The sequence below is a fragment of the Tachyglossus aculeatus genome, unplaced genomic scaffold, assembly GCF_015852505.1.
Source record: "Tachyglossus aculeatus isolate mTacAcu1 unplaced genomic scaffold, mTacAcu1.pri scaffold_143_arrow_ctg1, whole genome shotgun sequence".
NCBI classification, from domain to species: Eukaryota; Metazoa; Chordata; class Mammalia; order Monotremata; family Tachyglossidae; genus Tachyglossus; species Tachyglossus aculeatus.
In genome coordinates this window covers 305,195-317,869 of record NW_024044867.1, presented here as the reverse complement: position 1 = coordinate 317,869, position 12,675 = coordinate 305,195, and the positions used below count along the sequence as shown (strand labels likewise).

The window sequence follows — 12,675 nt, the reverse complement described above, 5'->3', positions numbered from 1 at the left end:
ACAGGTTTGGGCATCAGAGGAAATTGTTTCTAATCCCGGCTTTGCCACTCGGCTGCTGTAACCTTGGGTAAGGTCACCTAACTTCTCTGAGCCTCAGTTCCCTCACCTCTAAAATGGGGATTCAGATTGTGAACCTCATGTGGGACCTGGACGTTATGAAACCTGATTACTTTGTATTAACCCCAACGCTTAGGAAAATGTTTGGCACATAGTAAACCCTTAACAAATTCCATGATTCCGATTCTGATTAGAGGACTGGCTATGCTCTGGGAAGGCTCCTCATTTCAGAGAGCCAAAGGGCACTATCCCCATCCCAAACTGCGCAGCAGAGACTGGAAAAGTTCTGACTCATGCCCTTATGGGAGGGGAGGGGTGGAGCAGGGGACACAGTCCACAAAGAAAGCCGGGAAAAGGCAGATCCTCAGGGCACATGGACGACGACTGCAGGTCAGAAACCATAGGTTGGGAATGGGGGTTATGGGGGAGGGATCGTAATGAGGAAAGAAGGGGCGGGGGAGCGAAAAGGGGAGGGGCTCGAGCCCTGCCAGGCAACCGATTGTGATGTACTACTGATGTCAGAGCCCGGGCAAGAGGGGTCTGCCCGATGGGGACGGGAAGTGTTTATTGGACCGTTGGCCGAGGTGTTGGTGGTGGTTGGAGAGTTAGTGGTGCTTTCGGTGGTACTTTGGAGCGTGAGAGTAGATTGGAACGTAGAGAGGAGAGAGAAGGATTTCGTTTATTTGTTGAGGGAAGGTGTTTGGGGAGGACTAGGAAGAGGCGGGGGGAACTTGTTGTGGGCTAGGGAGAGGGACTTGAATTAGAGTAGAGAAGCGTAGAGTAGAGCAGAGTAGAGAAGCGTCGAGTGATAACAATCAGCGGAATGTCTCGATTCATCTGGTCAGTCCACTCTTGTGTCCGCGGGCCCGGGATGTGGTCGGCTGGGAGGGCAAGAGAGGTGGAATGGGCGGGGGTCCCAGCTGGGGCCAGGGTTTGGGGGCCTAGGGGAAGCAGGCGCTTATGAGTAGGAGAAGGGAGGAGGCGGAGGGGAGGGGGCAGGGCAGCGGCAGTTATGGGAGGTGCTGCAGGTGCCTCTGCCATTCCTAACCTGCGAAAGAAGGCCGAGGCCGGGGACTGGGAGAGGTAGGTGCCCCATTCCAGGAGCCTCGTTCAACCCCCTTTACGTCTCCCTCTCTTTCAACTCTTCCTATGGCTCCAGGAGAATTTTTTTTTCGAGTGAAACCTCCAGGATGCGGCGCTGCCTGGAATGGGCCCGAAAGGTTCATTCCAGAAAGCTTTCCGCCCGCACCTCCCGGGTCGCTCCAGCCCCCGAGGACACAGAGTTCAGGAAGGAAGTGATGAGCAACGGTGAGGAGCCTGTGACACGGTAGTGGACAGAGTGCGGGCCTGGGAGACAGAAGGACCTGGGTTCTGATCCCAGCTCTGCCCCTGTCTGCTGAGTGACCTTGGGCAAGTCAGATCACTTCCCCATGACTCAGTTACCTCATCAGAAAAACGGGGATCGATTGTGAGCCCGCATATGAGACATGGACTGTGTTCAACCCAATTACCTTCTGTTTACCTTAGTACTTAATAGAGTGTCTGGCACAGAGTAAGCACATAGCAAGTACCATAACCAAAGTTAATAGAAAGAGGAGAAGGAGGGTGGGGTGCAGAGGCCTGGTTTTTTTTTCTTTTGGTAGGGGGGTTGCGAGGGGCCGGGTGCAGCCCCGTCCTCAGAATGTTCTGGAGCTGGCAGGGTGTCTGGGAGAGGGAATTGGGGGCAGGGGGCAAAGACACCCAGACACAATGCTTGGCACATAGTCAGTGCTTAGCAAATACCATCATCATCATCACTGAGCGAGTTCTCACCGCGGGGTTTCTCCATCCTTCCCAGAGTGGTGTTTTGATCTCGTGCTCAGTGAGCTCTACGGATCCCAGTCCCACGGCGATCTGGTGGTAAGAGCCAAAACTCCCTGGGCCTGGTCATTCCTCTGGGCCTGGGCCTCTCCGGGGCCGGGGGGGTGAGGCTGGGGGAAGGGCGGGGAGGGGAGGGTCTCCCTGCTATGTGAGGCGGGAGTGGGGAGGGGATAGGCCAGGGGGCCTGGGAGTCAGAAGGCCACGAGTTCTAATCCCTGCTCTGCCATCTGTCTGCTATGGAACCTTAGGTAAGTCATTTCACTTCTAGGGGCCTCAGTTCCCTCAACTGGAAAATGGGGATTGACAAAGTTTGCCGCAGGTGCTACAGGGACTATGTATAACCCGATTTGCTTGGACTCACCCCAGAGCTTGATACAGTGCCTGGCCCACTGTAAACTCTTAACAAATGTCACAAGTACTATTATTATTATTGCTATCATTGTTTTTACTATTAAGTGGTCAAAATGTGCCATCGCTCCTTGACCCCCGCTTCTCCTCCCACCAGTCCTGGACCAGGAACCTGACCTCACCCCATCTGTGTAATCTCTCCATGCAAGTCCTGTATTGTTTGAGGAGCCCCAACCTGACCAGCGTGGGGCAGGCAATGCGGATACTCTCCATCCTGCTTCAGGTGAACACAGCCTTAGAAAATCAGGTAGGAACCCGGGGGTGCGGGGAGGGAGGGGTCTGAGGAGGGAGGGGTTGGGAGTGGGATTGACTTTTGATATCAGGCAATAATTGGCCTGTTGAGGTAGGGGGGTCGGGATTGTAGACCAACTGAGAGACACAAGGCACAGTGGTGTGACACAAGTCACAAAGAGAGGCAGAGTTGCTCACTGCCTCCTAGTGCCAGGGCCTGGGGAACAGAATGGCCTATATTCCAATCCTGGCTTGCTGTGTGATCTTAGCAAGTCACTCCACATCTCTGGGCCTCAGCTCCCTCATGTGAAAAATGGGTATCAAGACACTGAGTCCTATGTGGTACATCTACTGTATCCATCCCGATAATCGTGCACCTACACCAGCATTAAGTGCAGTGACTGCCACATGCCAAGTGGCTTAACCAGTACCATAAACACTGATTGTAGCCAGTCCTTCTGATGTAAGCCAGCACCATCGATCGATGGCATTGATCGAGTGATCACTGGACTAAGAGCTTGGGAGAGTACCACACAGTAGAGTTTGTGGACACATTCTCTGTCCCCAAAAAGCTTACATTCTAGAAGCGGGAGATGGACATGATGACCAATAAATTCTTTGGGGATGCTCTATGGTTTCCTGGTCTTGGGGCTTTCTGCCACCTGAGACCTCTCTCACTCTTCTCAAGTCACGATTAGGCGGTGGTCACATCCCCCTGCTCCCTCAGGGAAATACTCCTCTGGCTACTTCCCCATTTCCCTAAAGGTGGGGATCTACGACGTAATTGTATCAGGCAAGAAAGCTCCTGGACGTTTGTCTTATCCAAATCCTTTCCTAAGCCCATTGTGCCTTTTTGCCTGCTCAACCATTAGGCTGAGTATTTCCCAGACAGGAAGGTATTCTCTCATTAACCATGTCTAAATTGGAGACCCACCGTGTACCCATATATACCCATATATACAGGGTCCCATCCTCACACACAAAAAACTCAACAGAAAATGGAATGCTAAATATCACAAAAATTCCTGGAAGATAGCAAAGGAAGCCCATAACCTTGGCATGAGCCTTGACTCCACCCTCTCCTTCCACCCACACAGTCCGGCCAGCACTAAATCCCCTCAGTTCTGCCTTCACAATATCGCCCCCATCCACCCTTCCTCTCCATTCAATCGGCTATCACACTGATGCAAGCACTTATTCTATCCCTCCTTGATTAGTGTAACAGCCTCCTTGCTGACCTCCCTGCCGCCTCTCTCTCCACACTCCAGTCTATATTCCATTCTGCTTCCCGAAACGTTTTCCTGCTAAAACGTTCAGACCATGTATCCCCACTCCTCAAGAAATTCCAGCAGTTGCTTATCAGTGGAAAGAGCACGGGCCTGGGAGTTGGAGGTAATGGGTTCTAATCCCGGCTCCCCCACATTTCTGCTGTGTGACCTTGGGCAAGTCACTTAACATCTCTAAGCCTCAGTTACCTCATCTGTAAAATGAGGATTAAGACTGTGAGCCCCACGTGGGACAACGTGATCACCTTGGATCCCCCTAGCGCTTAGAACAGTGCTTTGCACATAGTAAGCGCCTAACAAATTCTGTCATCATTATTATTGTATTATTATCCACCTCTGCTTCAAACAAACACTCTGCACCCTGGCCTTTAAAGCACTTCATCGCTTTGCCCCCTCCTACCTCACCTCGCTTCTCTCCTACTTCAACCAAGGCAGCATGCTTCATTCCTCTAACGCTAATCTTCTCACTTTACCGCGATCTCTTCTATCTCGCCGTCGACCTCTTACCCACATCCTCCCTCTGGTCCAGAATGTCCGCCCTCTTTCATATCAGACAGGTAACAATAGTAATTTTAATGGTATTTCTTCAGCGCTTACAATGTGCCAAGCACTGTTCTAAGCCCTGGAATAGATACAAGGTTATCAGGTTGTCCCACTTGGGGATCACAGTCTTAATTCACATTTTACAGGTGAGATAACCGAGACACAGAGAAGTTAAGTAATTTGCCCAAAGTACCACAGCTGTCAAGTGGTGGTGCCGGGATTAGAACCCCCGACCTCTGACTCCCAAGCCCGGGCTTTTTCCACTAAGCCACGCTGCTTCTCTGCTTCAGATACTTTCTGTCCCCCACTTCGAAACTTTAGCGAAGACACTTCTCCTCCAAAAAGCCTACCCTGACTAGGCCCTCCTTTCCTCTTCTCCCACTCCCTTCTGTGCCGCTCTCACTTGCTCCTTCATTCATCCATATTACTCCCCTCCTCAAAAACCTCCAATGGCTACCGATCAATCTGCGCATCAGGCAGAAACTCCTCACCCTGGGCTTCAAGGCTCTCCATCACCTCGCCCCCTCCTACCTCACCTCCCTTCTCTCCTTCTACTGCCCAGCCCGCACCCTCCGCTCCTCCACCACTAATCTCCTCACTGTACCTCGCTCTCGCCTGTCCCGCCATCGACCCCCGGCCCATGTCATCCCCCGGGCCTGGAATGCCCTCCCTCTGCCCATCCGCCAAGCTAGCTCTCTTCCTCCCTTCAAGGCTCTGCTGAGAGCTCACCTCCTCCAGGAGGCCTTCCCAGACTGAGCCCCTTCCTTCCTCTCCCCCTCGTCCCCCTCTCCATCCTCCCGTCTTACCTCCTTCCCTTCCCCACAGCACCTGTATATATGTATATATGGTTGTACATATTTACTACTCTATTTATTTATTTATTTATTTATTTTACTTGTACATTTCTATCCTACTTATTTCTAATCTGTTCCCCACAGCACATCGGTATGTATCTGCTTAGAACTGTAATTTATTTATTTTTTATCTATTTATCATTTACTGATTTATATTAACGTCTGTTGCCCCCTCAAGACTGTAAGCACGTCGTGGGCAGAAATGTGTTTATTGGTTGTTCTAGTTTACTCTCCCAAGCGCTTAGTACAGTACCTGACACACTGTAAGCGCTCAATGACTGCGGTTGAATGAGTGAATGTATGAACGAATAGGAATCAGTAACTAAAGTGAACATATCATTTCTCCCCATCTGTCATCTCCACAAAACTGGCACGTTTTATCTGCAATAGCAATTTTTCCAGATATGGAAACCAAAGGATTAGGCATTCTGAGACCTACATTTTCCTAATTTTTTTTTATCTTCCCGTGTGTCTCTATTATTTAATGATGTCCCTGGTGCACAACACAACTTCTTAGGGTACTGTTGCAGGTGAAATGTGGCCCTGGGAATCGTGGCGGTGTGCACACAAAATAGTCTTCCAAATACCCAATCCTGATTTATTTTCGGTTATGCCCTGCTGAACGTGCAGTAACGCAGTGGGGCGATACTCAAAATCGTTCCACGGGACAGGACTCATTGGAATCTCTATTTATGAGTCTCTCAAAGTTTAATAAATGGGAGTTCTGTAAGGGCAGTGAACAATACTAAACATCAAAGAACAGAAGAAATCAGTCAGTCAATCATATTTTTAAGCACTTCCGGTGTTCAGAGCACTGTACTAAGCGAATGGGAGTGTCAGATATAACAGCATACGAAGCCATTCCCTGTCCACCATGTGCTGACAGTCTAGAGGGGGGAGAAAGATAGTAAGAGAAAACAAAAAATGAGAGTTATGGACGTGAGTGCCGTGGGGCTGGCTGGCTGACTGGCTGGCTGGGGGAATGAAATGAATAGAGTAGGTCATGGTGACGCAGAAGGAGAAGAGGGAAAAGAGGGGGCTTAGTCAGGGAAGACTTTGTGGGGGAGATATGCCTTCAGTAAGTCACTGCCTGTCGAATCTGAGGAGAGAGGGTGTTCCAGGCCAGAGGTGTGTCGTGGGCGATAAGTTAGCGGCAGTCTGGAGGAGATGGAGTTAGAGTTAGTACCTTGAATACAGTAAGTACAGTGAGGAAGTTGGCATTAGAAGTGCGAAGTGCGCGGGCTGGGTTGTAGTAGAAAATAAGTAGGAAAAAGGGGACAAGGTTGTGGTATGCTTACCCACTCGTGAGGAATTTCCGTCTGATGAGGAAGTGGATGGGCAACCACTGGAGGTTCTTGAGGGGCTGGAGCCTCTGGCTCTCCCTTCTGTGGCTTCTCCCCTCTCAGTTCGCCAGAAATTCTGGTCCCTGGCTCTGTGGACTGGAGCCAGACTAGCAGGCCCGGGCCTTTGAGGCAGTGGGGCCTTCACCGCTTTGCTGCTTGGGGCCCAGATGGCCGGGCCGGGCAGGGTTAGTGGGGTGGGGGTTGAGGGAGGTCGGTGGGAGGGGGGACACGAGTGGAAGGGATGTCAGGCCGGGTTGTCGAGTTCGACTTTGATCGTCTCCCTCCCCGCTGACCTCCAGGCGGCCTACTTGGCAAGGAGCGTGTTTGAGCACCACATCTCCTCTGGCCCCCAGTCTGAGAAGACCCTCTTCAAGGAAGCCCTGGACCTGATGGCCTGTCATAACATTAGGAAGACAGTGCAGGTCTTCCTCGAGTACTCAATACCTCTGAACGGGTACGGCCACCATCTCCCCCAGCTCCCCGGGACGGAAAGACCCCAGCTGGGACAGACCCGGGAAGAGCGACACCGGATCCCTCCGGGGTGGGGGCTTAGTGCGGACTTCGGCAGTTGTATGGAGTCTGGGGTTCTCGGCTCTCCTTGGTCTCCGCCTGAGGGGCCGGTCCTAGGTGGGAGGTGCTGGCAGGTGGGTGGTGGGGAGATTCCCAGACCCCAAGGCTGCAATCCAGGGCCCCCGCAACGCCTTGGTCCCCTCTGGGGCTGGATCCTGGGCCAGTGCTGGGGGAGAGGTGGGAAAAGTTGAGTCCGGGTTGTGGCTCCACAGGCAGGTCCTTGAGGTTTGGAAATCTGTCGGGGCAGATGCTTCCATCGCCTCCCGCATGCTGCGGGAACTGCTCCGTAGGGTGTTGGTATGACCTCTACCTGAGGAGAGCAACAGGGCCAAGTGGGACAGGTACAGCCGAGGCTCCATCGCGGTGAGCCCCAGAAGGACGGATCGAAGGGCAGGCCTGGACTGGAGCCCGCAGCCCTTAGCCCTGAGCTCCACACCTGCCCCACCTCTTTCCACTCCCTCCGACCCATTCCCTGCTGCCTGCGGAGGTTGCCCAGGGTGCCAGGTGTGGGAGTCGGGAGCGGTCCTCGAGGGCACAGGGGGCCAAGCCCCGAGAGGGGCCACCGAGTTGGGTGCTGCCTATCTCTGCTCGGGGTTTCGGCCCATAGAGGGCCCTGGGAGCGGCTTCGAAGGGAGCAGTGGACAGAGGCCAGGGGGCAAGTCGGGTTGGGGGGGACTTCTGGCTGAGCCCATGTACCACCCCACCAGGCTGTGAACCCGCTATATGGGCTTCTCTTTGCTGTGAAGTACTCGGAGGCTGTGGCTCAACTCCTCCCCCAGCTCTTCCTGGCCTTCATCATGCAGATTCAGTATGTGCTGGAGCTGGGCCTGGTGAGGGAGCAGGTGCTCTTGGCCGTGGAGCCCACCGTCCCCTCCGCCCTCAGTCCCTGGAGGTGAGCGACCGGAGGGATGCGGAGTTGGGGGAGAGGGACCCGTGAAGGAGATACTCCAATTGGGGATGGCTCATCCCCCGATCAGCGGACAGATACCTCGGGGACACTGCATCGTGGCCGGGGGCTCCCAGGGGCCGGGGAGCCGATGGTCCGTGGGTCTGGGAGGCCGGAGATGGCAGAAATTCCAGGGAGCTCCTGGTCCACGTTGTCCCTGCTGGGCTGGGGACCAAACATGGCAGGGATAGGAGGTTTGGAGGTCAGGTCTCGTTTGTCCTACCCCTAGGGGTAGGGGTTGCCTGTGACAGGACAAGGCTTTTTTGGGACATGCCCAGAATCGGCAGGACTGACACACACCCTCTGGTCCTCTCACACAACCCACCCCGCCCCGAACCCCCGAACCCTCGTTGCTTTCAGGACGGCCCTGGAGGGCCTGAGGGGGCTTCTGTCCAACAGAGGATGTTGGCAGAGCTTCATATCCATGGAGTTGCACGATGGCTGGCACCTCTTCTCTTCTCTCAACACCTTCCAGGAGGCCGTGGCCCTTCTGGCAAGGGGTGTGTGTGTTCTGTGTGTGTGTGTGTGTGTGTGTGTGTGTGTGTGTGTGTGTGTGTGTGTGTGTGTGTGCGCGTGTGTGTGTGTGTGTGTGACGGGGTGGGCAGAATCCCCCAAGAAATGGGGCTGGGCGAGCGGGTGGGGAGTAGCCTCCTCAGTTAATTGCCCTACCCCTGGCCCTCCCCGAGCTCCTATTCCCCGGCCACGGGGCTTCCCGGACTCCTCTCCGAGCTCAGCCCTGCGGGGCTGTTTCCCCCAGGACCCTGGTCCAGAGCAGGTGCCCGATGGTGGCCGAACTCCTGCAAAGGGTGGCTACCTCTTTGCAGGAGAAAGGCCCGCAGGGCCGGAGTGTGGCCATGGGGCTGCTGGCCGAGGTAGGAAGTGGGGCCTAGGGCTCCGGAGAGACGGCTCGGGTCCGCAGTGGGCACTGTCACCTTCAGGCAGGGACCCCCGGACCCCGAACCCCGGGTGAGAGGGTGGGCAGATGTTGGAGGGGAACGGGGAGGTACTGGTCACCGCCCCCGTCCCAAACAGCTTGGCACCCGTTACCCCCTCTCTGCGAGTCCCGGCTCCGACTTCCCTTCGCCTACACGGTCCAGGCGCAGACATGGTTTTCCTTGGCAGTTGATCTGGACCCCCGGCCTGAAGACTGTCCTGGATCCCAAAGTCGTGCGGTTCATCCTCCGGGACGGCCTAAAAGACCCCGACTCCTTGGTGCTGGTCATCAGCCTGCAGGCCCTCACCAGCCTGCCCCTCAACCACGATAAGGTCAGGGGCCCAGCCCTAGGGCCATCCCCATAGGGTGTAGGGCCAGGGGGATCCCCAGCCCGGGATACGGACTGTCTTTGAGAGATCCCGTCGCCAGGGAGCGGTCGGGGGCGGCCCGGGGGTGGGCAGTCCGCGCGCGGGCCCAGGATCGAGGGGCCAGTGGTTGCCGTCTCGGGGCGGACCGCCTCACCGTTGACCTCTTTGCCCTCGTCTCCTCAGCGCCCAGTGCTCCTTGCTCAGCTCCCCTTCCTCCTGGAGGGTATCTCCCGGAAGGACCAGGAGGGGCTCCTAGTGGCCATGGACGCGGCGACTCTCACCGCCCGCAGTCTGGGCAGTCGGGGACTCGGCCAACTCCGTAAGGACATCCTCCTCATGCTGAACCCGTTCTTGTACGACGTGAGTCTGAGGGGCTCGAGGGGACAGGGGAGCAGCCGCCGCAGTGCCGGAGCCCGGGACCTCCCGCCCCGACCCTGGCTGTGCCAGAGCCCAGAGGCGGCCGCTTCCCACAGGGCTCGGGGCATCGGCTGCCCTTCCGCAGCTCGTCACACCCGCGGCGAGCCACGGCTCTCCCCCGCCCCCCGTCCGGCACTACTGCGTCCCCCCCCCCCCCCATGCCGGCGATGTCCTCGCTCCTTACTCTTCCCCCGAAGACCTCAGTCCCCTGATTGTCCCTGCCCTGGGGTCCCCAGCCCCCACTCCGGTTCCCGCCGCCCCCTCATCTCCTGCCCCCCCCCCCAACTCCACCGGGGATTTCTCCTCAGGAGAGACCCCAAGTGCGGGTGGCAGCCCTAGAGCTGCTGACAGCCGTGGCCGGCGGCTGTGTGACGGATCCCAAATCCCATCTCCGTCAGAAGCTGATCCGCTGCCTCTTCCCCGTCCTCTTCCACCTGAAGGACGAGTACCCGACAGTGGCCAAGTGAGTCTCCCCCACCCTCCACAGTACCCATCCTCTCTGGGCCCCTGGTCCGGGGCTCTGCCGCCCCCTGACACCCTCCCCTCGGGTTCTCTGTTTCCAGAAAGCCAGATATACATTATTCTGGCTGGCCCAGAATATCGGCTGGAGGCACTCCAGAGTCGTCGGGTGGATGTTGAGGTGTGAAGAGAGGGAGAGCACGGCCTACGGTACCATCTGGACGGCCATGGTGAGTACGTCAGGGATGGGTGGGGGCTGGGAGGGCGTGTCCTTGGGTCTGGGGTGGGAAATGTGGGCGCGGATCCCTCCTGCGGGCACATCGGTGGGATATGCTTGGTAATTACTCTGTACACAACATTGTACCGAGCTCCTCGGAGAGCACAGTTGAATGGTTGGTGGACACGTTCCCGGCCTGAAATGACCTTACAGTCTAGAGGGGTTGATTTGCGAAAGGGACCAGGAGGAGGTTGAGAGCCCCGTGTCCTGTAGTGGAATTGGAAGTTGGAGAGTTGGAACGCATCGACAAGGAGGTTGGGGATGGGTTGGGGTCTCTCACTCTCCTTCTCCTCCTCCCCAGATGAAGAGCTTTGGGGACTTCAATCCCATTTCTTGTCCCAAGCTCTGGCCTATACCAACTGCATCCAACCAGATGTGAAATTTGCGGCCGTTGTCTTCCTCGGTGAGTGGGGAGTGGAGGGCACTGGGGAAAGCAAGCAAACATACAAACCTAAAACCAACAAAATAATGCCAGACGATCTGGTCCGACCCCTTTTCTTGGCCAGATCCCAGAGGAGGCCTCTCTTGGCTCCTCCTCCCTGACTCCGGGGGCTGGATATGGAAGCCAAGTCCTTCCAGTAGTCCTTCTGGGAAGCGGATGGACGGATGGATGGGAAAACAAACGAGGAAAATAATGCTTTGTTTCCTTTCCCCACAGTACACACCATCACTCTCTATACCGCAAGCCCGCTGCTCTCATACAAGACGTTCAAAATCATTTTCCAGAGTGAGTCCCAAACAAAGACATGCACACTTTCCATCTATCCCCTAATCTCTCTCTCTCTCTCTCTCTCTCTCTCTCTCTCTCTCTCTCTCTCTCTCTCTCTCTCTCTCTCTCTCTCTTTCCTTCTGTCTTTCGCCATGCTCTGTGCTTCCTCCTCTGTCTTGCTTTTACCTTTCACTCGCCTTTTTGAATGCTGGCTCTCTGAGCCTCTAGCAACTATTTTCCCCTAGACTGCTAGCTCCTTATGGGCTGGGAGATCTGTCTGCTTATTCTAGTTGACATATTCTCCCTAGCGCTTAATGCAGTGCTCTGCACATGGTAAGCGCTCTGAAAATACCATTGACTGACGGATTGATTTCTCTGCCTTCCTCTTTCTTCTGTCTCGCGTTTCAGGCTTTCCCATCTCCGCAGCCCTGGGTGGGTGGTGGTAGAAGGACAGAACGAGGCGAGGGGAAGTTATGGACTGAGGAGATTGGAGTTGGATGGGGAGTGGAGGACTCTTCCCAGGTCCCCGGGGCATGATCAAAGTGGGGGAGGGGGCAGCTTCTAGTGGAGGACTGCCTTGAATCTCACGTGTTCTTTGCCACCCCTTTTCAGAAATTGAAGCTCTGAAAAACGACTCCTCATCCAAGATCCGCAGATTCCTGAACACCTACGAATGGAGACTGAAAGAGAACGATGAACTGTTCTTCTTCTGAGTGCCCCCACCCCGTGGGAGAAAAGAAATCTAGGAGGACGAGGTGGCATCAGGACGGTCCTGGGGCACCGGGTCTGGATTAGCGGCGCCTGCCTTGGGACGTGCCATGGGTTCTGGTCCCAGAATAATGGACAGAATCTCATCCCGAGACAGCCATGTTAGGGAAGGTGGCTCAGGGGACTCGGCCCTCTCCGAGATCCCCCAATTTTGTTTTGGCCGCCCCCGGGAGCATGGAGGGCAGGCTGGGTGTAGACTGTAACTCCAGAACTCTGGGACGGTGAGGACAGGACCGAGCCAGTGTTAAAATCCCACTTCTTTCCCGAAGGGGGGTGCTTGACTTTCCTTCAGCCAGCAGGATGGTAGGGAGTTGGGGTAGGGTTTAGATTGGAGTGCCACTAGAGTCTATGGGTGCGGTGGAGCGGGGGTGACCCGTCGGCCCTGGATGGTTCAGCCCCCGGACTTCTGGGACATTGTTCTTCAGGTCCCAAGGCCACAGGTCAGAACTGCATTCCAGGCTCTCTGTGTGATGCCATCGGAGGAGAAGGAGGGCCAGGATCAGGTAGGGGAGGATGGCCAATACTGGTTGAGCAGGAGGCCCAGGACCAGGCAGAGATCAAGGAAAAGCCAGCGGAGGAGGACCAGAGTAGGTGGATGATGTGGGCCAGGACCGTGGGAGGAGAGGGGGCAAAGACCAGGTGGAG

At 55.6% G+C, this 12,675-nt stretch overlaps 1 pseudogene; it reads left to right on the top strand.

The window, feature by feature from the left end:
* Positions 1-1,069: 1,069 nt before the first annotated feature.
* Positions 1,070-12,675, top strand: part of LOC119923081 — a 142,670-nt pseudogene continuing 131,064 nt past the window's right edge.